Source organism: Dendropsophus ebraccatus, chromosome 2, assembly GCF_027789765.1.
Source record: "Dendropsophus ebraccatus isolate aDenEbr1 chromosome 2, aDenEbr1.pat, whole genome shotgun sequence".
Taxonomy (NCBI): Eukaryota; Metazoa; Chordata; class Amphibia; order Anura; family Hylidae; genus Dendropsophus; species Dendropsophus ebraccatus.
The window spans coordinates 502,501-530,454 of NC_091455.1; the positions used below are offsets into that span (position 1 = coordinate 502,501).

General features: G+C 48.2%; 1 long non-coding RNA gene across 1 annotated transcript in view; it reads left to right on the forward strand.

Annotated features, from left to right (window-relative positions):
• The window catches only part of LOC138784246 (uncharacterized), an 8,846-nt gene extending 4,242 nt beyond the window's left edge, over window positions 1-4,604 (forward strand). The window contains exon 2 of the long non-coding RNA XR_011361793.1: window positions 4,132-4,604. This is a non-coding gene — a long non-coding RNA (uncharacterized lncRNA). The remainder of the gene's footprint in view (window positions 1-4,131) is intronic.
• Window positions 4,605-27,954: the final 23,350 nt, after the last annotated feature.

The window sequence follows — 27,954 nt, forward strand, 5'->3', positions numbered from 1 at the left end:
TATATACCACCACTATTAGCTATACACCATATATATATCCCACCACTATTAGCTATACACCATATATATATATATATATATATATACCACCACTATTAGCTATACACCATATATATATATATATACCACCACTATTAGCTATACACCATATATATATATATATATACCACCACTACAGCATATACACCATATATATATATATCCCACCACTATTAGCTATACACTATATATATATATATACCACCACTATTAGCTATACACCATATATATATATATATATATATATATATATATATATATATATATATATATATATATATATATACCACCACTATTAGCTATACACCATATATATATATATACCACCACTATTAGCTATACACCATATATATATATATCCCACCACTATTAGCTATACACCATATATATATATACCACCACTATTAGCTATACACCATATATATATATATATATACCACCACTATTAGCTATACACCATATATATATATATACCCCCACTATTAGCTATACACCATATATATATACCACCACTATTAGCTATATATATATATATATATATATATATATATATATATATATATATATATATATATATATATATATATACCACCACTATTAGCTATACACCATATATATATATATACCACCACTATTAGCTATACACCATATATATATATATATATATACCACCACTATTAGCTATACACCATATATATATATATATACCACCACTATTAGCTATACACCATATATATATACCACCACTATTAGTAGTGGTGTATACAGGACCCCCTACTCCATCTATACAGGACATGTATACACAGGGCACTACAGGTATACCAAGCTGTGACTGGGTAACACTGTCATAACACACCTGACCAATACCACCATACTATGACTGGATAACACCGCCATACCAGACATGACCAATACCGATACACTGTGACTGGATAACACCGCCATACCAGACCTGACCAATACCGCCATACCCCCCTCGAATAGACACCAGATTTTCTGGCAAGTCTGAACGGGAGGGTACTGCCCCTCTGCAAGGTGCTACCCTACGCATCAGACCATGGGTGCCTGATGGTAAATATGACCCTGCAGGTATACAGGATCCCAAAACTATACACTACAGGTGCATGGGACCTCCACCAACTATATACTACAGGTATACAGGACTCCAAAACTATACACTACAGGTATACAGGAACTCCACCAGCTATATACTTCAGATATACAGGACCTCCACCAACTCTATACTACAGGTACACAGGACCCCAAAGCTATATACTACAGGTATACAGGAACTCCACCAACTATATATTACAGGTATATAGGCCCTCAAACTATACACTACAGGTATACAGGACCTCCACCAACTCTATACTACAGTTATACCGGACCTTCAAACTATGCACTACAGGTATACAGGACCCCCGAACTATATACTACAGGTGTACAAGACCTCCACCAATTATACACTACAGGTATACAGCACCAACTATATACTACAGGTATACAGGACCCCCGAACTATACAGTACAGGTATACAGGACTTTCACCAACTGTACACTGCAGGTATACAGGACCCCCAACTATACACTATAGGTATACAGCCCCCCCAAATATGCACTACAGATATGCGAGACCCCTAAAACTATACATTGTGGGTATACAGAACCCCTCCAACTATGCACTACAGGTATACACTAATTTCACTGATTAACTCAGATGAAACAATACCTTTAGCTTGGCCTCCTGGGCACCTTAGAACAAATCTAATTAACACACTGACACTTTACACCCGGGCAGCGCCGGGTATATTTTCTAGTATATATAATAAAAATGAAAGTCTGTCTGTCTCGTATATTGGCCCACAGATACATTGGGTGCCCGGGAAGGTTATTGCGAAGGTCCCGTCCCCGCCAGATGTACAGGAGGGGAGGGGGAAGAGCGGCGCCCCATAGAGATGAATGGGAAAATCTCCACACTGCAAACACAGGTGATATAATTAGCTGCAGCTGCCCAGAGAAAATGGCAGTTGGAGCCTTAGCAACCAATAGGATTACTGCTCTCATTTTCACAGAGAGCTGGAATGTGAATGGTTGCTAGGGAAGCTGCCTCACAACACCCACAGAAATATATGGTAGACCCCCTACTCTATCTATACAGCATATGTATACAGGGCCCCCTACTCCATCTATACAGTACATGTATACAGGACCTCCTACTCCATCCATACAGTACATATATATACAGGACCCCCTACTCCATCTATACAGTACATGTATATACAGGACCCCCTACTCCATCTATACAGTACATGTATATACAGGAGCCCCTACTCCATCTATACAGTACATGTATATACAGGACCCCCTACTGCATCTATACAGTACATGTATACAGGGCCCCCTACTCCATCTATACAGTACATGTATACAGGGCCCCCTTAGCATCAGGATTGGTAGGTAATAGCTCCACAGGTCACATTTAACACCGCCACACCAAGCCTGACCAATACCGCCATACTGTGACTGGATAACACCGCCACACCAAGCCTGACCAATACCGCCATACTGTGACTGGATAACACCGCCACACCAGGCCTGACCAATACCGCCATACTATGACTGGATAACACCGTCACACCAGACCTGACCAATACCGCCATACTGTGACTGGGTAACACCACCACACCAGGCCTGACCAATCCCGCCATACTGTGACTGGGTAACACCGCCACACCAGGCCTGACCAATACCGCCATACTGTAACTGGGTAACACCGCCATACCAGACCTGACCAATACCGCCATACCCCCCTCGAAAAGACACCAGATTTTCTGGCAAGTCTGAACGGGAGGGTACTGCCCCTCTGCAAGGTGCTACCCTACGCACCAGACCATGGGTGCCAAATGGTAAATACGACCCTGCAGGTATACAGGACACTACAAGTATACAGGACCCAAAAACTATACACTACAGGTGCATGGGACCTCCACTAACTATATACTTCAGGTATACAGGAACTCCACCAACTATATACTACAGGTATACAGCACCCCCACCAACTCTATACTACAGGTATACAGCACCCCCACCAACTCTATACCACAGGTATACAGGACCCTCAAACTATGCACTACAGGTATACAGGACCCCCGAACTATAAACTACAGGTATACAATACCTCCACCAACTATACATTACAGGTATACAGCACCAACTATATACTACAGGCAACAGGACCCCCAAACTTTACAGTACAGGTATACAGGACCTTCACCACTATACACTTCAGGTATACAGGACCTCCCTCAACTATACACTACAGGTATACAGCCCCCCCCCCACCTACACACTACAGGTATACAGGACCGCCCAACCTATACACTATAGATATACAGCCCCCCAACTATGCACTACAGATATGCGAGACCCCCTAAAAACTATACACTGTGGGTATACAGAACCCCTCCAACTATGAACTACAGGTATACACTAATTCCACTGATTAATTCAGATGAAACAATACCTTTAGCTTGGCCTCCTGGGCACCTTAGAACAAATCTAATTAACACACTGACACTTTATACCCGGGCAGCGCCGGGTACATTTTCTAGTGTGTGTGTGTGTAGTGTATATGCTGTAGTGATGGTATATAATATATATTGGATTGGGGTGGTATATATATATATATATATATATATATATATATGGTGTATATGCTGTAGTGATGGTATATAATGGATTGGGGTGCTATATATATATGGTGTATATGCTGTAGTCATGGTATATATTGTATTGGGGTGCTATATATATATATTTGGGTGCTATAGTGATGGTGTATACTAGTATATGTTGGGGTCCTATATGTCAGATGTATACACTATACCATATATTATATATATAAATATAGTGGGGTCCTGTATGTCAGGTGTATATGCTATAGTGATGGTATATAGTGTATATATGGGGGGTTGGGAGGTATATATATGGTATATGTTGGGGGGCGGGGTCCTATATGATAGAGATGTATAGATATATATTTTGCTCAATCATGCAGGGAGCCTTCAGATGACCCCAGTTTCCTCACCCTTTATAGCTCCACTGATAGCGTCTGCTCCTGGATCTATTGTGGTGGAAGGAAGCGTCTCTGAACAATCTGTAAGATCTAAAAGACGCAGTCATCTTCACAATCTGAATAGGAATCTGGCCAAGTATTGGATTCCTTGATGATCGGCTCAGATGAGGAGGATTCACATACTGAGACACTGTTCACACAGGACATTTGTTAGGTGCTGTAAGACGTCCTCTAGGTATGGAGGAGCTACAGGAGGAGCTGTCAGCCAAAGATAACAGTTTGTAGGAATCTACCATCTGTTCTAAGGAATAGGTCAGCCACCCAGCAACAGCTGATGGGGACCGGCGGTGCCTCCCGTTCTCCGCTGGTAAAAGGTGACTGCGGTTACGTGGGGTAGGCGCGCACACAGCGCAGGTTTACCTCAGAATTTTTCTCGGATGCTTGGTGACCTCACCTAAACACTGTAGAACAAATAAACTAATTTTAACAAGAAATTTTGAATGCTTCAACTTTTATTCAACTGTCTAAACAATACCGCTATGCTTCCTAAATGTATTTAACATAATAGATTTTACTGTATGGTTCATAAATGTATTGAGCAGTGTTACTGTGTAACTCCACACTTAGTGGGAAATATATATTTATATACTATATAATATTAATTATATTATATTTAGCAGTCATTCTGTAAGTATAACGGCCATCTTCTCTCTTGGCACGGCCTGCTAGTTTATCCTGGCAAGTGGATCTTTATTTCAGCCTGTCCTTGGTGCACGGTTTGTTTCTGATCCTGCAACATGAGGAAACATAGGTAAGTATTCACTTGAAAGGACCACCAGGATATACACTCAGCGGCCACTTTATTAGGTACACCATGCTAGTAACGGGTTGGACCCCCTTTTGCCCTCAGAACTGCCCCAATTCTTGGTGGCATAGATACAACAAGGTGCTGGAAGCTTCCTCAGAGATTTTGGTCCATAGTGACATGATGACATCACACAGTTGCCGCAGATTTGTCGGCTGCACATCCATGATGCCAATCTCCCGTTCCACCACATCCCAAAGATGCTCTATTGGATTGAGATCTGGTGACTGTGGAGGCCATTGGAGTACAGTGACCTCATTGTCATGTTCAAGAAACCAGTCTGAGATGATTCTAGCTTTATGACATGGCGCATTATCCTGCTGAAAGTCGCCATCAGATGTTGGGTCCATTGTGGTCATAAAGGAATGGACATGGTCAGCAACAATACTCAGGTAGGCTGTGGCATTGCAACCATGCTCAATTGGTACCAAGGGGCCCAAAGAGTGCCAAGAAAATATTCCCCACACCATGACACCACCACCACCAGCCTGAACCGTTGATACAAGGCAGGATGGATCCATGCTTTCATGTTGTTGGCGCCAAATTCTGACCCTACCATCTGAATGTCGCAGCAGAAATCGAGACTCATCAGACCAGGCAACGTTTTTCCAATCTCCTACTGTCCAATTCCGATGAGCTTGTGCAAATTGTAGCCTCAGTTTCCTGTTCTTAGCTGAGCGGAGTGGCACCCGGTGTGGTCTTCTGCTGCTGTAGCCCATCTGCCTCAGAGTTGGCCGTACTGTGCGTTCAGAGATGCTCTTCTGCCTACCTTGGGTGTAACGGTTGGCTATTTGAGTCACTGTTGCCTATCAGCTGGAACCAGTCTGCCCATTCTCCTCTGACCTCTGGCATCAACAAGGCATTTCCGCCCACAGAACGGCCGCTCACTGGATGGTTTTTCTTTTTCGGACCATTCTCTGTAAACCCTAGAGATGGTTGTGCGTGAAAATCCCAGTAGATCAGCAGTTTCTGAAATACTCAGACCAGCCCTTCTGGCACCAACAACCATGCCACGTTCAAAGGCCTCAAATCACCTTTCTTCCCCATACTGATGCTCGGTTTGAACTGCAGGAGATTGTCTTGACCATGTCTACATGCCTAAATGCACTGAGTTGCCGCCATGTGATTGGCTGATTAGAAATTAAGTGGTAACGTGCAGTTGGACAGGCAGGCCCGGACTGGTAATCTGGCAAGGCGGGCAAATGCCCGCTGGGCTGGCCAGATTACCAGTCCGTGGGCCGCCCGGCTGTCTTATCACCGCTGCGGCCCGCTCCTGACATGCTCCTCCGCTCCAATCCAATCAACGTGGGGCCGATGCGGCCCCTCGTTGATTGGCGGAGCACGTCAGGAGCGGGCCAGCCGAGGCGAGGTGAGCGGGCTGTGGTGGCGGGAGGGGGCTGCGGTGGCGTGTCTCTGCCCTGTTATTCCCCCCCCCCCCGTTATCCCCAAGTGCCGAGGGCCGCAGACGTGCCGCGCGCAGGCACGTCTGCAGCCACCTCCACCAGGCCCTCAGCGGTGACGTCACTTCCCTGACGCGCCGCTGAGGACCTGGAGGAGAGAGAGGACGAGCCGCCGCCGCCGTGGACCGAAGATGCAGCCGAGGAAGAAGCTGCTGGGAGCGAGGTGAGGTGAGAATGTTTTTTTTTTTTAACCCCTTCACATGTGGCCATGCAGGGGGGCTATTCTATATAGGAGGGGGGTGCAGGGGGGGCTATTCCATATTGGAGGAGGATGCAGGGGGCTATTCTATATGGGAGGGGGATGCAGGGGGCTATTCTATACAGGAGGGGGTGCAGGGGGCTATTCTATATAGGAGGGGGTGCAGGGGGGGCTATTCTATATAGGAGGGGGATGCAGGGGGGCTATTCTATAGAGGAGGGGGTGCAGGGGGCTATTCTATACAGGAGGGGGTGCAGGGAGCTATTCTATATGGGAGGGGGATGCAGGGGGCTATTCTATATAGGAGGGGGTGCAGGGGGGCTATTCTATATGGGAGGGGGATGCAGGGGGGCTATTCTATACAGGAGGGGGATGCAGGGGGCTATTCTATAGAGGAGGGGGATGCAGGGGGCTATTCTATAGAGGAGGGGGTGCAGGGGGCTATTCTATACAGGAGGGGGTGCAGGGGGCTATTCTATACAGGAGGGGGTGCAGGGGGCTATTCTATATGGGAGGGGGATGCAGGAGGGCTATTCTATATGGGAGGGGGATGCAGGGGGCTATTCTATACAGGAGGGGGTGCAGGGGGCTATTCTATATGGGAGGGGGATGCAGGGGGCTATTCTATATGGGAGGGGGATGCAGGGGGGCTATTCTATACAGGAGGGGGTGCAGGGGGCTATTCTATATGGGAGGGGGGTGCAGGGGGGCCATTCTATATGGGAGGGGGATGCAGGGGGCTATTCTATATGGGGGGATGCAGGGGGGCTATTCTATATGGGGGGGATGCATGGGGGCTATTCTATACAGGAGGGGGTGCAGGGGGCTATTCCATATGGGAGGGGGGTGCAGGGGGGCCATTCTATATGGGAGGGGGATGCAGGGGGCTATTCTATATGGGAGGGGGATGCAGGGGGGCTATTCTGTATTGGAGGGGTATGCAGGGGGCTATTCTATACAGGAGGGGGATGCAGGGGGGCTATTCTATATAGGAGGGGGGTGCAGGGGGCTATTCTATACAGGAGGGGATGCAGGGGGCTATTCTATATGGGAGGGGGATGCAGGAGGGCTATTCTATATGGGAGGGGGATGCAGGGGGCTATTCTGTATAGGAGGGGGGTGCAGGGGGGCTATTCTGTATGGGAGGGGGATGCAGGGGGGCTATTCCATATGGGAGGGGGATGCAGGGGGCTATTCTATATGGGAGGGGGATGCAGGGGGGCTATTCTATATGGGAGGGGGATGCAGGGGGCTATTCCATATGGGAGGGGGATGCAGGGGGCTATTCTATACAGGAGGGGGGTGCAGGGGGGGTATTCTGTATGGGAGGGGGATGCAGGGGGGCTATTCTATATAGGAGGGGGGTGCAGGGGGGCTATTCTATATGGGAGGGGGATGGAGGGGGATGCAGGGGGCTATTCTATATAGGAGGGGGATGCAGGGGGGCTATTCTATATAGGAGGGGGATGCAGGGGACTATTCTATATAGGAGGGGGATGCAGGGGGGCTATTCTGTATGGGAGGGGGTGCAGGGGGCTATTCTATATAGGAGGGGGATGCAGGGGGGGCTATTCTATATGGGAGGGGGTGCAGTGGGGCTATTCTCTATGGGAGGGGATGCAGGGGGGCTATTCTATATAGGAGGGGGATGCAAGGGGGCTATTCTATATAGGAGGGGGATGCAGGGGGCTATTCTATATAGGAGGAGGATGCAGGGGGGCTATTCTATATGGGAGGGGGATGCAGGGGGCTATTCTATATGGGAGGGGGATGCAGGGGGGGCTATTCTATATGGGAGGGGGATGCAGGGGGGCTATTCTGTATGGGAGGGGGTGCAGGGGGGCTATTATATACAGGAGGGGATGCAGGGGGCTATTCTATATGGGAGGGGGATGCAGGGGGCTATTCTATATGGGGGGATGCAGGGGGCTATTCTATATGGGAGGGGGATGCAGGGGGGCTATTCTATATGGGAGGGGGATGCAGGGGGCTATTCTATATGGGGGGATGCAGGGGGCTATTCTATATGGGAGGGGGATGCAGGGGGCTATTCTATATGGAGGGATGCAGGGGGCTATTCTGTATAGGAGGGGGGTGCAGGGGGGCTATTCTGTATGGGAGGGGGATGCAGGGGGCTATTCTATATGGAGGGGGGTGCAGGGGGCTATTCTATATGGAGGGGGATGCAGGGGGGCTATTCTATATGGAGGGGGATGCAGGGGGGCTATTCTATATTGGGGGGATGCAGGGGGCTATTCTATATGGAGGGGGTGCAGGGGGCTATTCTATATGGGAGGGGATGCAGGGGGGCTATTCTATATGGGGGGATGTACAGCAGGGGGCTATTCTATATAGGGGGATGTACAGCAGGGGGTCTATTCTATATAGGGGGATGTACAGCAGGGGGTCTATTCTATATGGGGGGATGCAGGGGGGGGCTATTCTATATAGGGGGATGTACAGCAGGGGGTCTATTCTATATGGGGGGATGTACAGCAGGGGGCTATTCTATATGGGGGGATGCAGGGGGGGCTATTCTATATGGGGGTGCACGGGGGGCTATTCTATATGGGGGGATGTACAGCAGGGGGCTATTCTATATGGGGGGGATGTACAGCAGGGGGGCTATTCTATATGGGGGGATGTACAGCAGGGGGGCTATTCTATATGGGGGGGATGTACAGCAGGGGGGCTATTCTATATGGGAGGGGGATGCAGGGGGCTATTCTGTATAGGAGGGGGGTGCAGGGGGGCTATTCTGTATGGGAGGGGGATGCAGGGGGGCTATTCCATATGGGAGGGGGATGCAGGGGGCTATTCTATATGGGAGGGGGATGCAGGGGGCTATTCCATATGGGAGGGGGATGCAGGGGGGGTATTCTGTATGGGAGGGGGATGCAGGGGGCTATTCTATATGGGAGGGGGATGCAGGGGGGCTATTCTATATGGGAGGGGGGTGCAGGGGGGCTATTCTATATAGGAGGGGGGTGCAGGGGGGCTATTCTATATGGGAGGGGGATGGAGGGGGATGCAGGGGGCTATTCTATATAGGAGGGGGATGCAGGGGGGCTATTCTATATAGGAGGGGGATGCAGGGGGCTATTCTATATAGTATAGGAGGGGGATGCAGGGGGGCTATTCTGTATGGGAGGGGGATGCAGGGGGGCTATTCTATATAGGAGGGGGATGCAGGGGGCTATTCTATATAGGAGGAGGATGCAGGGGGCTATTCTATATAGGAGGAGGATGCAGGGGGGCTATTCTATATGGGAGGGGGATGCAGGGGGCTATTCTATATTGGAGGGGGATGCAGGGGGGGCTATTCTATATGGGAGGGGGATGCAGGGGGGCTATTCTGTATGGGAGGGGGTGCAGGGGGGCTATTATATACAGGAGGGGATGCAGGGGGCTATTCTATATGGGAGGGGGATGCAGGGGACTATTCTATATGGGAGGGGGATGCAGGGGGGCTATTCTATATGGAGGGGGATGCAGGGGGCTATTCTATATGGGGGGATGCAGGGGGCTATTCTATATGGGAGGGGGATGCAGGGGGCTATTCTATATGGAGGGATGCAGGGGGCTATTCTATATGGAGGGGGATGCAGGGGGGCTATTCTATATGGGGGGATGTACAGCAGGGGGCTATTCTATATAGGGGGATGTACAGCAGGGGGTCTATTCTATATGGGGGGATGTACAGCAGGGGGGCTATTCTATATGGGGGGGATGTACAGCAGGGGGGCTATTCTATATGGGGGGATGTACAGCAGGGGGGCTATTCTATATGGGGGGGATGTACAGCAGGGGGGCTATTCTATATGGGGGGGATGTACAGCAGGGGGCTATTCTATATGGGGGGATGCAGGGGGGGGCTATTCTATATGGGGGGATGCAGGGGGGCTATTCTATATGGGAGGGGGATGCAGGGGGCTATTCCATATGGGAGGGGGATGCAGGGGGCTATTCTATACAGGAGGGGGGTGCAGGGGGGGTATTCTGTATGGGAGGGGGATGCAGGGGGGCTATTCTATATAGGAGGGGGGGATGCAGGGGGGCTATTCTATATGGGAGGGGGATGGAGGGGGATGCAGGGGGCTATTCTATATAGGAGGGGGATGCAGGGGGCTATTCTATATAGTATAGGAGGGGGATGCAGGGGGGCTATTCTGTATGGGAGGGGGATGCAGGGGGGCTATTCTATATAGGAGGGGGATGCAGGGGGCTATTCTATATAGGAGGAGGATGCAGGGGGGCTATTCTATATGGGAGGGGGATGCAGGGGGCTATTCTATATTGGAGGGGGATGCAGGGGGGGCTATTCTATATGGGAGGGGGATGCAGGGGGGCTATTCTGTATGGGAGGGGGTGCAGGGGGGCTATTATATACAGGAGGGGATGCAGGGGGGCTATTCTATATGGGAGGGGGGTGCAGGGGACTATTCTATATGGGAGGGGGATGCAGGGGGGCTATTCTATATGGGAGGGGGATGCAGGGGGGCTATTCTATATGGGAGGGGGATGCAGGGGGCTATTCTATATGGGGGGATGCAGGGGGCTATTCTATATGGGAGGGGGATGCAGGGGGCTATTCTATATGGAGGGATGCAGGGGGCTATTCTATATGGAGGGGGATGCAGGGGGGCTATTCTATATGGAGGGGGATGCAGGGGGGCTATTCTATATGGGGGGATGTACAGCAGGGGGCTATTCTATATAGGGGGATGTACAGCAGGGGGTCTATTCTATATGGGGGGATGTACAGCAGGGGGGCTATTCTATATGGGGGGGATGTACAGCAGGGGGGCTATTCTATATGGGGGGATGTACAGCAGGGGGGCTATTCTATATGGGGGGGATGTACAGCAGGGGGGCTATTCTATATGGGGGGGATGTACAGCAGGGGGCTATTCTATATGGGGGGATGCAGGGGGGGGCTATTCTATATGGGGGGATGCAGGGGGGGGGCTATTCTATATGGGGGGATGCACAGCAGGGGGGCTATTCTATATGGGGGGATGTACAGCAGGGGGGCTATTCTATATAAGGGGATGTACAGCAGGGGGGCTATTCTATATGGGGGGATGTATAGATGAGGATGTTGCTGGAGCATGAAGCCTAAAATGTCTGTCTGGCAGATCCCGTGGAGAGGAGTCCTGGCCAGAGAAGCCTTCATGATGGCCGGAGCCAGATGGAGAAGAAAAGGAAAAGTGGACGTCTCTTCATGCAGAGAAGACGCCTACTGTGAGTCACAGGATGTAACTGCACTATAATCACCTGTAAGGTCTGCAGAACCTTTATACAGCTGGGATCTACCTCAGTATCAGTGGTGTCACACTTCGGCCCTCCAGGTGTTGCAAAACTACAATTCCCACCATGCTTTAGCTGTCCAGGCATGATGGGATTTGTAGTTCTGTAACAGCTGGAGGGCCGGAGTGTGACATCTGTGTTCTATTGTCACTGTTCTGGGAGAATATTGGTCTTTATATAGTGGCTGTTATTTGGTGCCAGTATAGTGGTATTATCCAGTCACCGTATGCTGCGGGCAGTGGGCATGGTGTGATGGTATAGTGGTATTATCCAGTCACTGTATGGTGAGAGTAGTGGGCATGGTGTGATGGTATAGTGGTATTATCCAGTCACTGTATGGTGAGAGTAGTGGGCATGGTGTGATGGTATTACTCGTATTATTGGTAATATTAGTGTTGGTATGGTGTGATGGTATAGTGGTATTATCCAGTCACCGTATGCTGAGGGTAGTGGGCATGGTGTGATGGTATAATGGTATTATCCAGTCACTGTATGGTGAGAGTAGTGGGCATGGTGTGATGGTATTACTCGTATTATTGGTAATATTAGTGTTGGTATGGTGTGATGGTATAGTGGTATTATCCAGTCACCGTATGCTGAGGGTAGTGGGCATGGTGTGATGGTATAATGGTATTATCCAGTCACTGTATGGTGAGAGTAGTGGGCATGGTGTGATGGTATGGTGAGGGTATTATCCAGTCACTGTATGCTGAGGGTAGTGGGTATGGTGTGATGGTATAGTGGTATTATCCAGTCACTGTATGGTGAGAGTAGTGGGTATGGTGTGATGGTATGGTGAGGGTATTATCCAGTCACTGTATGGTGAGAGTAGTGGGCATGGTGTGATGGTATTACTCGTATTATTGGTAATATTAGTGTTGGTATGGTGTGATGGTATAGTGGTGTTATCCAGTCACTGTATGGTGAGGGTAGTGGGCATGGTGTGATGGTATAGTGGTATTATCCAGTTACTGTATGGTGAGGGTAGTGGGCATGGTGTGATGGTATAGGGGTATTATCCAGTCACTGTATGGTGAGGGTAGTGGGCATGGTGTGATGGTTACATAGTTACATAGTTAATACGGTTGAAAAAAGACACATGTCCATCAACCAAGGAGGGGATGGATACAGGGAAGGGGGAGGGGTGATATGTTCTATACATATGCATCTATATTATTTTGGTCTAAGAACTAGTCTAGCCCTGTTTTGAAGCCCTCTACTGTTTTTGCTGTGACCAGATCCTGTGGTAGACTGTTCCACAGATTCACAGTTCTCATGGTAATAGTGGTATTATCCAGTCACTGTATGGTGAGGGTAGTGGGCATGGTGTGGTGGTATAGTGGTATTATCCAGTCACCGTATGCTGAGGGTAGTGGGCATGGTGTGATGGTATGGTGAGGGTATTATCCAGTCACCGTATGCTGAGGGTAGTGGGCATGGTGTGATGGTATAGTGGTATTATCCAGTCACTGTATGGTGGGAGTAGTGGGCATGGTGTGATGGTATTACTCGTATTATTGGTAATATTAGTGTTGTATATAGTGGATTGTATTCAGTCACAGTGTAGCGGTATTAGTCATTATGTGGTGATAATGGCCGTGCTCATGGTGGGGTGATATTATTTGTTACTTATATACTGGTAGTATTGGAATATTGGTGGGTTTGCTTAATAACAGTATGGCAGTAACGGGTACACTATGGTGATATTTGCTTACTGGTGTTATTAACTATGACAGTGTTATCATGCACATAAAATTCTTACCTATGTTACCATTATATATCCTTCAATTTTTCATGGGGCCCTACTGATAGATAGATGGATAGATAGATATCCAGTAGGAAATGGCTATCTAGCAGCTTATTATGTAGCTTTGACCGCCATTATATGGTGTGCAAACATAGTCAGGATAAAAGGGATTTAAAAAATATAGTAACTTTTGTCCAAAAACAGCACCATCCTGTCCTCAGTGTATGGTTATTACAACTTGGCTCCATTCACTTCAATGGAACTGAGCTGCAATACCTCACACAAACTGAAGAAGAGTGTGGCGCTATTTCTGGAAGAAGGTGGCCATGTTTTTCTCCTATAAAGGGAATCTGTGAGGTCCGTATCAGGTCTAGGGCTGTAGATCTCAGCAGACAGATGTGAGCGAGATATCACAGACAGGACCTTTAGTCCAGTGTAAACTTATATAATTGTCCTTTTCATTTCCAACTAAAGTTTCACAACAGCAGCGGCAGCAGCAGCACTAACCTATACATCCATCAGTCAGAGCAGGCAGGGGCGGGGCAGAAGGTGCTGCTGTGACTCCACCTCTGTGACACTTCAGCTGGTAATGAAAAGAACGATTATAGAGGTTTACACTGGACTAAAGATCCGGTCCCTGACCTGTACGCTGGGATCTACAGCTGTGTACCTGGAATAGACCTCACAGGTTCCCTTTAAGGGCACGTTCATACCTAATCCAATGCGGATTTGATGCTTCTAATTTAATCAGTTGAATGAGTGCATATATATGCCACATTAAATCCACAGCAGATCATGTTATAGCATTGTTTTTAGGTGCTGATGGTGGGGTTCACATGTTTAAGGGAGTAGTGGGGACACGGATAAATGAAGCAGAATTTGCTACAGCGCGTATTTTACACGGCTATCCATGATATATAGGGAAGGATATGGTATGTGGGCTGCTGGGGTTTGATTGCCAGGGCTGATTTTAAGTCCCAGTCCGGCCCTGTGGACAGGTGTACCTAATAAAGTGGCCGGTGAGTGTATATATTACTTGGGTTTTAGGGGGTGGGCGCTGTTGCTGGGGGGCTGACCTATTCCCTGGAACAAATGCAGTTTACACATCATAGATTCCTGAAAACTGTGTTTTGTTCCACAGGAGGCCGCCACCGAGCACCAGCTGATGGGTCAATCGGCACACACCTGGTGGTCGCTCTTATGAAGTTTATGCGTTCAGAATCTGATGGGCGCCAATAACGTTTTACAAATGTCCTTTCGGACTGCTATCTGGCTGATTTCAGGATAGAAATCCGTGGAATCCCTTTTGTGGCCACTTTTGAGACGGCTGCGCCTCGTAAGGAGTGTGTTTTACACCTATCTATATCAACTCCTGCCCTTTTGATGGCGTGTTTAATCCTGTTGCTTTTCTAATCAGAGTCCTTGAAGTTATAAAAAGGTTGGTAATGTTTCTTAGTGGAGCTGTTAAATCTAAATATTGTTTCAACGTTGAGACCAGGCATAATGATTGATCCTCTGAATCTTTTAGTAAATCCATTTCTATAGGACTACTCTGCAGCCCTGAAGTTTTAGTAGGTCCTTTTAGGATTATGTGAAAACTCTTAGGCCTGGGTGAGAGCTATGTTTCGTTAATGTGAATTAACGTTAGTTCTAGGGATGGTCCGAACCCGCCGAGGTTCCGGTTCGGATGAACCCGAACGCTCTGCATCGGATTCCCGCTGTCTGCCCGCTCCGTGCAGCGGGCAGATACAGCTGGAGGACCGCCTGGAAAACTGTTTTCCAGGCGGTCCTCCCGCTGGATCCGTCCACTGCATGGAGCGGGCAGACAGCGGGAATCATTACCGAGGGTTCGGGTTCGTGTGAAACCGAACTCGGTTTGTACCATCCTTAGTTAGTTCCATGGATCTGGCTGCCAATGCCAACAAGCTAACTTGATACCTAACATAAGTATAGATAGTTCTGTTTCCCATAAATTAGCTAGAAATTTTAATAAGGGATCAATGTCCCATACGTTGGGACCACCGGTCTAGACGCTACTGCGCCTTTTTGGAACCTAATGTATAGTTTATTAGTAGTAAGATTAGGTATTAAAATGGCCAGTGCCCAACCTGAGTATGTTGGATGCCATAACTGAGTGAAACTTTAATGTCAGGTATTCAAGGGCCGACCACAAGTTTGGTGGATCCTGTTCACTATTAAAGGGAACCAATCACGCCGAAGATCCATCTTAAGATAAGGAAATGTGCTGGCACATCACCCAGCACGTTCCTAAACATCCCCCTGTAACCTCCGTGCCCCCCTCCATCAGTCAGTAATCTTACTTTGAAGAAGTACATTTCCTTATCTTAAGATGGATTTTCGGCGTGATTGGTTCCCTTTAAGTTCTGTTCTCCATTTCTGGAACTCCTGTATGATGGCTTTGTATTTTGACCGCGTCTTTGGCCTAAGAGACCAATTTATCAGATCGTTGGCTTGTTCTGTGAGCTGTGGATATGTGAACAGCTGACTAATGCTGCCATCCACATCAACTGGGGCAGCTTCACCAATAGGTCCTTCAGACCCTGTAAGCAGTCTGATGTCATTCCCAGAGTAAGTTTCTTTATCTTCATGCTGTGGAGTTAGGGATACCATGGTCTGAAGGGCCATACTGGGTATACTAGAACCATCCGTGAAATTTGTTCCGCCTCTATTTTTAGTAGTGTCTGAGATAGAAGGGTTGGTGGAGGGAAAGTATATAGATTCTGTAGGTCCGACCATGGAAAGAATAGGGCATCTGTCCTCCAGGCTTTGAGGGACCAAACCGGGCTACAAATTAGTTTTTTCGCTGATGTCTCTGAGGCGAATAAAGGCCCTATTACACGGAACGTAATCGTCCCTTGAATAAAAGGGGGCAACTATCAGCCGACATCGTTCATGTTGGCTCATCGTTGCGTCGTTTGTCTTTCAAACATGTTGAAAGACAAATGACTCATACAGCAACGAACTGCTACCGTCGCTCCGTGAAATAGGAGCAGCGGCAGCAGACCACTGCTGTTTGCTATGGGCTGCCCGGGAGATCTAGCGATCACCCGGGCAGCCTCCCCGCGTCCCCCGGGCTCACCCGCTCGCTATTGCTACGTGGAATAGCGGCAGCAGCGAGCAGGAAACAAGTAGCAAACGAGTCAGGCTGTGGAATAGGGGCTTAAGTCTATTTCCCTCTTGTGGAATCTTTGATTTATCATGAGAAGTTTCTCCTTAATGAGTGACGCTGTTGTCAGTTATTTTCTTTCTGGACAAAGCGTCCTCTGCCCAGACCTCCGGTGACAGGGAAGAACGCACGTGCCTCCCAGCCGCCCCGGTATCTGATCTGCCTGCTGCCTCTGCTTCCTCCGGATCACCAGCATCATCCCCGCAGACCTGCAACGACCTCCGATGGGCTCTCTTCCAGTGGGTCACAGACGATCAGCCGTCATCCTCCCGCCCATTCCTGGACGAGTCCGCAGCTGCTGAGCCAGTGGGTGAGTCGGCATTGCCTTCCCCGACCCGCCCGGAAGCTCCGCTCATCCCTCCAGCGCCTCAGCATCCTCCGGGGGTCTCCTCCAGCTCGGCAGAGGACACGTGCGCGGCTCCCCTTTCCAGTGTTGTGAAGGAGCAGGCGCCATCTTGCAGCATAGGGCCGGCCTTCCACTCCCCTCAAAGTGCCTCTCCTGCTGCCTCCTTGCTTGCTGATAGTAAGCAAGGCAGCCTGCTTGTCCCTGAGGACTGGCCTTACCTCTCCTCCCCTGCAAGGTCCTGGACAGAGGGAGACTCTCATTATGCCAAATAAAGGGCCTAACAATAAGCCACAAGATGGCGGCCCTGAGCATGCTCCCTCCTGTGGTCCCTCGCTGAACCCAGCTGCCACTCCATTTGCCTCAGGATCTACCAGCACCACTGTCTCTGCTTTAGATGCTGAGGATTGGGACTGGAAAGACCATGTTAAACAGTTACCCACCAGGAATGAGATGGAAAAGTTTATTGAAAGATTGGAGGCATCTTACAAACGAGATTTCTAGTGTTAAGGCCTCGGTGCAGAAGTTGGATGCTAAGGTGGATGACATAGCTTCAGCGCAGGACTCCCTTTCCTCTCAGGTTTCTGAAATACGAGAGCGGTGCGACATGCACAACCAACATATTCAACATCTATATCGCATGCAGGATGATGCAGAAAACCGCAGTAGGCTCGACAATATACCAATACGGGGGTTGCCTGAGACAGTAAAAGCGTCTGACCTGGTGCTAACTCTCCAAGATATCTTTAGTAACATACTGAATCGCTCTATCTCTGATGATCTGGAAATAAACTGGGCGCACAGAACTCTGGGGCCGGTTAGCCAGGATCCGGCGCGGCCACGGGATGTTATCTGCAGACTCCACCACTATAGAGTCAAGGAGGAAATAATGCGCACTGTCCGCAACCTGGACACTGTTGTCTACGAGAACATTCCCTTAACATTGCTTTAAGATCTTTCCCGTAACACTTTGTTGCAGCGAAAAGCACTGAAACCTTTACTGGACCTACTGCGTGAAAAAGAGATCCCGTATGCATGGGGCTTCCCTTTCCATTTAATCGTGAGAAGAGGTGGTCGTCGCTACGGGCTGCGGGAACCCTGAAGGTCTCTCTGAAGGTCTCTCTTACTTTCTCTCGGCGCTGGATTTGTCCCCAGTATCACTCCCAGCTTGGTCCTTGATGCCTTTGCTGCCAGGCCAGGCGACGGCTGTGGAAGATGTGGGCCGTTGAAGCTGTGGCTTTTTTACTACCAGTGCCTTCACCAGTATCCTTTCAAGGTGGACTGAGAGTCTGCTCAGTAGCACAGTTACCAGGGGTGTGGTTGTTACATTTTCAGCTCTTATGCTTACAATGTGTGTGTTCTGTTTTGGTTCCCATTTTGTTCCATGTTTCCACATACGGGGTCGATGGGGGGAGGGGGTGGGAGGGCGGTCTGGAGTTATAGTTCCTCGAGTGGGTCAGGGACAGAGATGGACATGTGGGTTGCTGTTCGGTTGGGGGGGGAGGGTAGGTGGTTTCGATTGTGCCTTGTCTCCTCTCTTCTTGTCGTTTCTCTGAGAGGTACAGGGTGTATCTGTCTGTTTGCATTAACATTCCCCTAGGCACGCTTCTACTCTCTTTATCGCTAGACTAATTCCTACGTAGGTGGACACCATAGGCGTTGTTCCCGTATTTACGGGGGTTTCTTTCTGCAAGAGGTTAGTTCTCTTGCAGCAGTGAGAGCTTGTCTGTGGGCTCTCCTATTATTTATCTTCTTCCTTTTTCCTTTTTTTTTTTTTTTTTTTTTGCTTTGTTCTCTTTATGGTCTGGTTCTTGTTTCTTTTCCCTCTCCGGCCGGGACTGTGGATATTCCTCATGGCTCTAGTATCTCTGAGGTTGGCCTCCTTGAATGCTAGGGGACTCAATGAGCCCTCTAAGCGCTCGCACATCACGTACTCAATGCACCGCCAACGCACCCATGTTCTCCTTCTCCAGGAGACGCATTTTCAGACAAATCATATTCCCGCAATGCATTCTCCGCACTACACGTATTGGGTAGTTGTTATCCTGCTTCCAAATCTCAGGGTGTCTCGATCGCCTTGCATAAGTCATTGCAGCACCAGGTCCTTGACACCCTAGTGAGTCCTGAAGGCAGATTTGTTTTTTTTTAAATTGCTGGTGGCTTCCACTAAGTATACCATTGGCAATATTTACCTCCCTAATTCTAATCAGGGGTCTGTCTTACGAGACATACTACTGGAAGTGGACCAATTTGTTGAAGGGGTGTTAATAGTAAGGGGGGGGGGATTTTAACATGGTTTTAGACCCATCTATGGATACTTCTACTGGTAGGTCGGTGGTTCCCCGGCCCTCTAGAACTCGAGCGCTCAGAGCACTCAGTCTCCATCGTTTGGTGGATGTGTGGAGGATTCTTCACCCAAAAGATTACACCTATTTCTCCCCAGCGCATGGTACCCACAGCAGGTTGGACATGTTCCGGGTATCACAAATGTCTCTCCTATCTGACCCCTTCGCTTCTATAGGGACGGCGGTGTGGTCAGATCATGCTCCAATATATTTCTCTATTGCAGTGCCTGATGGGGTACCACGAGAATGGTCCTGGCGACTTAATGAGACGCTTCTGAAGGATGTGGTGTGCAAGGCTGAGGTTGAGAAGGCGATTTCTGCATTTGTAGCTGTGCATGAATCGGACCAGACACTATACCCAATCCAATGGGAAGCCCTCAAGTGTGTGGTAAGGGGGGTCTTCATTCAGCAGGGAGCACGGTTGAAGCGGGAACGTGGAGCCAAGCTTAAATCCCTCTGTGAGGAACTGGAGCAGCAGTTCGGTCCCACAAATCCTCATCAGCTCCTGATTTATGGGTCCAGATTACTGTACTGAGAGACCGCATTAAAGCTCTGGTCTCTCAGACAGCGGTCAGGAGACAGGTGAGGTTTCGCAGTTACCTTCATGAGCAGGCAAATAAATGCGGTAGAGCTTTGCCAGATTTCTTCATCTACAACATGCCCCTACATATGTCCCGGCCCTGCTGCTCTCTAATAGGGACCTTATACAACATCCTCGTGCGATAGCAAATGCTTTCGGGACCTTTCATAAAGACCTCTATAATCTTAAGGGTGCATACTCTGAGATGCCGGAACCTGCTCTAGAGGCCAAGATCCAGGCCTATGTCCAAGAAACAGCTTTGCCAATTATCGATTCAAAGGGGATGGAATTGTTGGACTCCCCTTTTTCTGTTATGGAGATTGAGACAGCCATTTCAGCCCTCAAAAACGGTAAAAGCCCAGGGCCTGATGGCTTCACAGCCCCGGTCTACAAGGCTTTTCGGTCCCTCCTAGCCCCATTGATGCTAAAAGCCTTCAGCAACATTTCACTGTCTTGCCCATTTCCTTGTCAATCTCTTGAGGCTCATGTGGTGGTGCTGCCCAAGCCCAACAAAGATTCCTTGCTGTGCGGGAGCTACCGCCCAATTTCACTACTCAATTGTGACATTATACTCTATTCTAAGCTCCTTGCTAATCGCTTGGGCACAGTGATCCCGAAGGTTATCCACTTAGATCAGGTGGGCTTTGTCTCTGGTCGTGAAGCTAGAGATAACACGCTCTGAACCATCACACCCAGAGATCAGAGGTTCCTCTTTGCCTTCTCTCAGTGGATGCGGAGAAGGCCTTCAACAGGGTGCACTGGCGCTTTCTCCACCTGCCCTTGGCACAGATTGGGGCTAGGGTCAAGCCTTCATCGACCGAGTGATGGCTCTCTATACGAACCCTTGGGCTAGGGTCCGAGCCAATGGCATCCTGTTGGAGGCCTTCAGTATTCGTAACGGTACGAGACAGGGTTGCCCTTTGTCTCCCCTGTTATATATTCTTACGATGGAGCATCTGGCAGTCGCCCTGCGGCGGAATCCAGATGTGAGGGGACTTGGTATTGGGCAGGACCACCATAAGCTGGCTCTTTATGCAGATTGCTATTGTACGTGACCTCACCTCATATCTCTATTCCAACCATCCTGTCTGAATTTGATAGATTCGGTAATTTTCAAGCGAACCTATCCAAGACAGAAGTGCTAAACATCTCCTTGTTGCCTTCGATGCTACAGGGGCTTAAACAAAATTTCACCTGTAAATGGAGGGAGGATCACATCACATATCTTGGTGTTCAGATTCCATCCCAGCTCCATCTCCTGATTCCCTTGCGGTCCAAAATCCTAGCAAAACTGACCTCCTACCACACGTCGAGACCAAGGTTGCGGCATACACTCCTATCCAAGCCACGACATCTGGGTGGAGCCGGGGTTCCGGATATCCAGTTGTACCATGAAGCGGCAATTCTCACCTGCTTATTAGACTGGTCTCATGCGGCTCCTGAGAAGCGGTGGGTGTCGCTGGAGAGGTCTTCTTCCCCCATCTTCTTATGGCTCCATGGCTCTCCAAGGGCGCGAGGGGGTAGCCGGCCTCTTGGCCCTTCCTGGCGTCGCATGTGTTCTGGATCTGGGACAAATGGGTTGCGAGATTCGGAATCTCTTCTCAGCCTGGCCTAATGTCTCCCTTATTTGGAAATCCTGCTTTTTTTGCCGGGACTGACCAGACGCACCTTTTTGGCGTGGGATAGCACCGAGGGGGTCCGCCTGTCGCAAGTGTTCCCGCAAGGGGTGCTGCCTTCCCTGGACTCACTAATGTCTAGTTATCCAGATGTGCAGATCTCCTGGCTGGAATATGGGCAACTCCAGTCCTTTTACAGGACCCTTGTGGCCACAGCAGCTCTGTCAACATCATTTTCTTAATTGGATACCTGGTTCCTCTCTGATGCGATGGGGCCCCGGACCTTGTCCCGGCTATATCAGCTACTCCAATCTTTAAGCAATGCTGGACGTGCCCCTTTCTTTGGAAAGTAAGAGGCAGATTGCTCTCTGACGTTTACGGACGAACAGGTCCAGAAAATTTGTACACTTACTCATGGACTCTCCGTGGCCTCACACGCAAAGAGAAAAATTTACAAAATTCTCTCTAGGTGGTACCGCTGCCCTGCTGATGTTCATCGCATGTATCCCTCCGTCTCGGGGGACTGTTGGAGATGTGGTTCTGTGGATGGGGGTATCCTACATATTTGGTGGGCTTGCCCGATGCTTAAGCCTTTCTGGGATAATATTTTTGCAGTATACGAAAAATATTCTGGGGAAAAAGGTGGTTAATTCCCCCCAATGCGCCCTCTTGAGCCTTATTCCAGGTTCTTTGTCCTCGGTTAAAAAAGGGGTTTTGAGGCATTTCCTGACAGCTGCCAGGTTGGTCATCCCGAGACACTGGAAGACGCAAGTCTGCCCCTCTATGTCAGAATGGCTGACGGAGCTTAATGCAATCTGCAGATATGAGGAACTGATTGCGGAGGATAAAGATCGCAATGCTGCATTCACCAAGGTGTGGGGGGGCTGGATCCTATTTCGGGATTCCGCAGATTTCCCACGTTTGGTTGAATCTTGTAGATTATATCTACAAGATTCAAGATTATATAGATTATATAGATTGTCCTGCTGTGTTGGTGTCCGCTGTCCCGACCGGAGAAATCCTCTTTTCCTTTTGTTCTTTTTCTTTTTCCCTTTTCTTATTCTTCCCTTTTTCCCTACCTTTTTCTTTCCTTACTTGCTGGCATTTGCTGTATGCTGGCACTGAATGGGCTGTGGTATTCAAACCTATTTTCTTTTTCTTTTTTACTTATTGGCACGATGGTACGAGGTTGTCAAGTTGTTGCTGTATGGGCTAGGCTACTGAATTTTGACCATTCTATAGATCGGCTTATAAGGAGTTTGTCATTTTACTTATGTTTTTGCTGTTATGTATACCCCCGCCTGCGCGCGGTGACTGATTCGCTTTTTCATGACCATACAACGGTACGGTAATATGTACTATTCTTGTTTTCTTTCTAAAAATTCTTTAATAAAATCAGATTACACATAGTTATGCCATTTGGTCTCAGTAATGCCCCTGCCGTCTTCCAAAGGTTCGTAAATGATATTTTTTGTGACCTGTTGGGTAGGTTCGTGGTCGTATACCTAGATGACATCCTCATCTTTTCACCAGATTGGACTACCCATCAGGAACATGTGAGGATTGTCCTTTCTAGGTTGCGACAGGACTATTTATGTGCTGAGCTATCTGAGTGCCAATTTGGTGTCCAAGAGGTGGGGTCCCTGGGTTATATTCTCACTCCTGATTCTATTGGTATGGATCCCTAGAAAGTTTCTGCCATACAGAAATGAGTACGTCGCAGTTCACTAAAAGAAATTTAATGTGTTCTGGGTTTTGCAAATCATAACCGAAAGTTCATTAAGGATTTTTCTGTTATCGCTTTACTGATCTTACTAAAAAAGTCTTGGTTCCCACTGCTTGGACACCAGAGGCAGAATATGCTTTCACTGCTTTAAAGAATTTTCTCTACCGCTCCTGTACTGGTCCACCCAGATCCTGAAAAAACATTTGTTGAGGTTGACGCTTCTGAGACAGGAGTTGGAGCGGTTCTGTCCCAGGGAGCAGAGCCGTACACCAACCTTCGTCCTGTGGCCTTCTTCTCCAGGAAATTCTCCACCTCAGAGATTAATTATGACATCGGGAACCGCGAATTGCTAGCTATAAAGTGGGCATTTGAGGAATGGAGACATTTCCTGGAGGCAGCCAAACATAGGGTGGTTGTATTAACTGATCATAAGAACCTATTGTATCTTGATAATGCCAAGTGGCTCAACCCTCGACAGGCGTGGCGGGCCTTATTCTTTACAAGGTTTAATTTTATTGTAACTTATCGCCCTGGTGCAAAAAATGTTAAGGCAGATGCCTTGTCTAGGAGTTTTGGTGCCAGTGAGGCTCCCAATTAGGAACCTGAGAATATCCTCACCCCAGGAGTTGTGGTCGCTACCCTTACTCCCGATTTGGTGTCGTCCATTACTAATTCTCAAGAATTTGCGCCCGCAGGTCTCCACCCAAGGTACTCCGCCGCTACTGGTCACAGATCTGACCATGCTTCAGTTAAATCTGTAATTCGTCGACTGTGCACAGTCTGGGCTTAAAATCGTAAGAATCTGGAAAAAGCCCAACTCCGCCGTGTACAATATGCAAATAAAAAGCGCTTGCCTGGGCCTAATTATGCTGTCAACCCAGTATCGTATAAATTGCAATTACCCAGTTCACTTCGTATTAACCCTGTCTTCCATAAATCTTTGCTTAAGAAATACGTTTTACCAATTGTTTTTAAAACTCCACCTAGTCCAGTTGTTTTTCAGGGAGAGCTGGAATTTGAAGTGGAAAAAATAATGGATTCACGTAGAGTGCAAAACTCAATTCGGTATCTGGTCCACTGGAAAGGGTATGGTCCTGAGGGACGAGTTTGGGTGTCTGCTAGAGATCTCCATGCCCCAAGACTCGTTCGACTATTCCATCAGACATACCCTTCCAAACCTGGTGGTTCAAATGAGGGTCCAGTGGCCCCTCATAGAGGGGGGGATAATGTCAGGATTGTACCTGGTAAAACCATGCTCGCAAGCTCTGGTCGCCGGTTACGATCATGGCGGCAAAATGTATGTGCACAATAGTTGTTTTCTTGTATCATTTTATTAGTGTGAACACAGTGTGATTCTGCTTTGGCATTTATATTGATTTAGGTTAACTCCCTACTCATTGTCTGGGAAGATTTCTTCCAGCAGGTATACAGTTACCACCTTGCCTTGGATAATGACTGACAGCCTGGTCCGCCTGTGCAATCTTGTTTCTCTGCTCCAATCGTCTGAGACTGGGACCTGGTTTCAGATGAAGCTCAGTCATTTCCTAAGCCTGTTGCCTGCTATAGGATTACACTTGTTGTACCTGTCTCTGGCTTTCTGCTCCTCTGTATTCCTGTTATACCTGACCTCGGCTTCTGACTGTTCTTTGGCTCTGTGATTCTGATCTATATTTTAATTTTCCTGGTTCTGATCCATTTTTTCCTGACTACCCAACATTGTGTTTTGTCTGTCTTTGTTATCGTCTTTTGTCCTGTCTCACGTGTCACCCTATTTCAGTGCAGGGAACGTCACCTGGTTGTCCGCCATCATTTAGGGTGGTCTAGTGGCAAGTGGGCAGGGACAGTGGGAGTGGGACAGTATCAGGGCCTCACCTGTCTGAGTGTTTCCTTGTGCCCTGAACTGTCCTGACAGCTATCTCATGTACATGTTCTTTTGGACAACGTAACTACAGTAGCTCATTTAAGGCATCAAGGGTGCAAAACAAAATGCGCTACATCGGATTTCAAGTCAGATATTTGCTTGGGCAGAAAGGAATGTCCTTTCCCTCTCAGCTACTCATCTCAGAAAACGTTCATGCCGATTATCTAAGCAGACACACTATTCATCCGGGCGAATGGTGCCTCAAACACGAAATCTTCAAGACACTGGTACACAAGTGAGGTCATCCGCAGATCGACCTTTTTGCTATGAGACAGAACAGGAAGGTAGAAACCTTTTTTTTCCCTCTGGATCCAAGGGAGAGTCCGAAGGCAGTGGATGCGCTCTCTCTATCTCTCTCTCTCTCTCTGTCTCCCTCTCTCTCTCTCTCTCTCTCTCTCTCTCTCTCTCTCTCTCTCTCTCTCTCTCTCTCTCAACCATGGTATTTCTCCCTTGCATACGGTTTTCCTCCAATACCATTAATACTGAGAACTTTACAGAAGATAGTTTGAAGGGACAACAGTCATACTGCTAGTACCTTATTGGCCCCGGAGAGCCTGGTTCGGCCTTCTGCAGAACCTGGCCTTAGAACCACCGATACATCTATCAATGATGCCGGATCTTCTTCACCAAGGACCATTATACCATCCGGATCTGGTCTCGCACAAGATGTCAGCTTGGATCCTGAGAAGATTATGCTCAGGAGCAGGGGCCTCTTGGAGGAAGTAATAGCTACATTACAGAAGAACAGGAAACAGGACACCTCAAAGATCTATCTCAAGGTCTGGAAGGTGTTTTCCTCCTGGTGTCCAAAAAATATTTCATCATTTCCTGATGAACCAAATTTCCACTTATTCTAGATTTCCTCCAAGCAGGGTTGAAAAGGGGCCCAAACCAGCCACTTTAAAAGGTACAAGCAGCCCTCTCTGCCATTTATGATCACAATATTGCTGAACATCGTTGGATCAAAAGATTCATGCAGAGTGCGATAGAGTCCCACAATCAGGAATCTATATCCTCCATGGAATCTGAATATCGTTCTAGAAGGATTGTCAAATCCGCCATTTGAACCGATTGAAGAAGCTAGTCTGAAATTTCTTTCATTCAAAACTGTTTTTTTTGTTTTTTTTGTTGCCAGAAGAGTGCAGGAGATTCAGGCTCTCACCATACAAGAACCATACTGCTCTATTTAGGAGGCTCGCCTTATCCTCAGACAGTGGTGTAATCCTTTCATTGTTCACAGGAGATTGTTCTTCATTCCTTCTGTGCTTCCCCCAAAAATAATTTGGAGAAAAAAATTTCATTCCTTAGATGTAAAGAGAACAGTTATTCAATACTTAGTCTTGTAGTTCCTAGAGAAAAGATCAGTCTCTTTTTATACAGTTTCAAGGACCTAACAAGGGGAAAGTCTCAAAAAGCGTTCTTTTCTGTTGGATAAGAAAAGCAATAGAAGAGTCATACAAAATTCAAGATTTACCATCTCCTCTTCAAATCAAAGCTCACTTCACCAGAGCTTTATCCACCACATGGGCGGAGCGAGCCTGCGCATCTATAGACCAAATCTGTCGAGCTGCCGCCTGGTCGTATCCACATACTTTCACGAGGCACTACAGCTTCAGCGAAACCAAGACCTCGCCTTTGGTAGAAAGCTGTGGTCCCGCGCCTAAGGTAATGGTTGGTCCTCCTGTGGTGCCGTCGTGAAGGTGAGAAGAGAAAAAAGGATTCGTCTTACTGGTAAGACGTTTTTTCCGACACCTTCACGATGGCACCAGCATCCCTCCCTATATTGTATTGTTAAATATAATACGTGGTTCCAGATATGGTATAAATACACTGGTGAGACTGGGAAGGGGAGGGGCTTTTAACCTCTCGTGTGTGTTTTTACTGTCCCTAGGGGCAGAGTTAACTCCTGTGGTGCCATCGTGAAGGTCTCAGAGAAAACATCTTACCAGTAATACTTACCCCCCCCCCTTCTTGTCTGTTAATGTACCTATAACCTTAGAAGAAGCATAGGGCCCTATTACGTGGAGCGTCAAACATCGCCCCGTATAATAAAACGATCAGCCAAGGAAACGATCATCAGTACACGCAGCAAAGTGCGGCTGATGATGGTATATAGGACATAACATGTTACTTACCTGCCCCTGCTCCTGCCCCTGTCTCCTGCCGCCTGTTTCCCGCTGACAGCAGCTGCCACTGAAGCTTCTTCATCTGACTGAAGTGACAGGCCGCTGAGCTGATCACTGGCCGCGACGTTGTCCTGTCTTGCTCAATGATTTGCTGAGAGGCTAGTCTGTGGGTAACAGGCAGCAAGACCGGGGGGAGCATGGAGAGGTAAGAAATACTGCACTATTTTCTATATAAAGGAAGGGCTGCACGAGAATCCAGCTGTTTTACCCATAGCTGTTACTTAACGTCCTGGTGCTGCTAGGTGGAGCTCAGAGGGTGGTCGCACGGCGACCCCTTTCTGAATTGCCGCAATCCCGGGTGCTATATGTAGCCCGGGACCGCGACTATTAGCGGGCACAGTCCGATCGGCTTCCCTGCT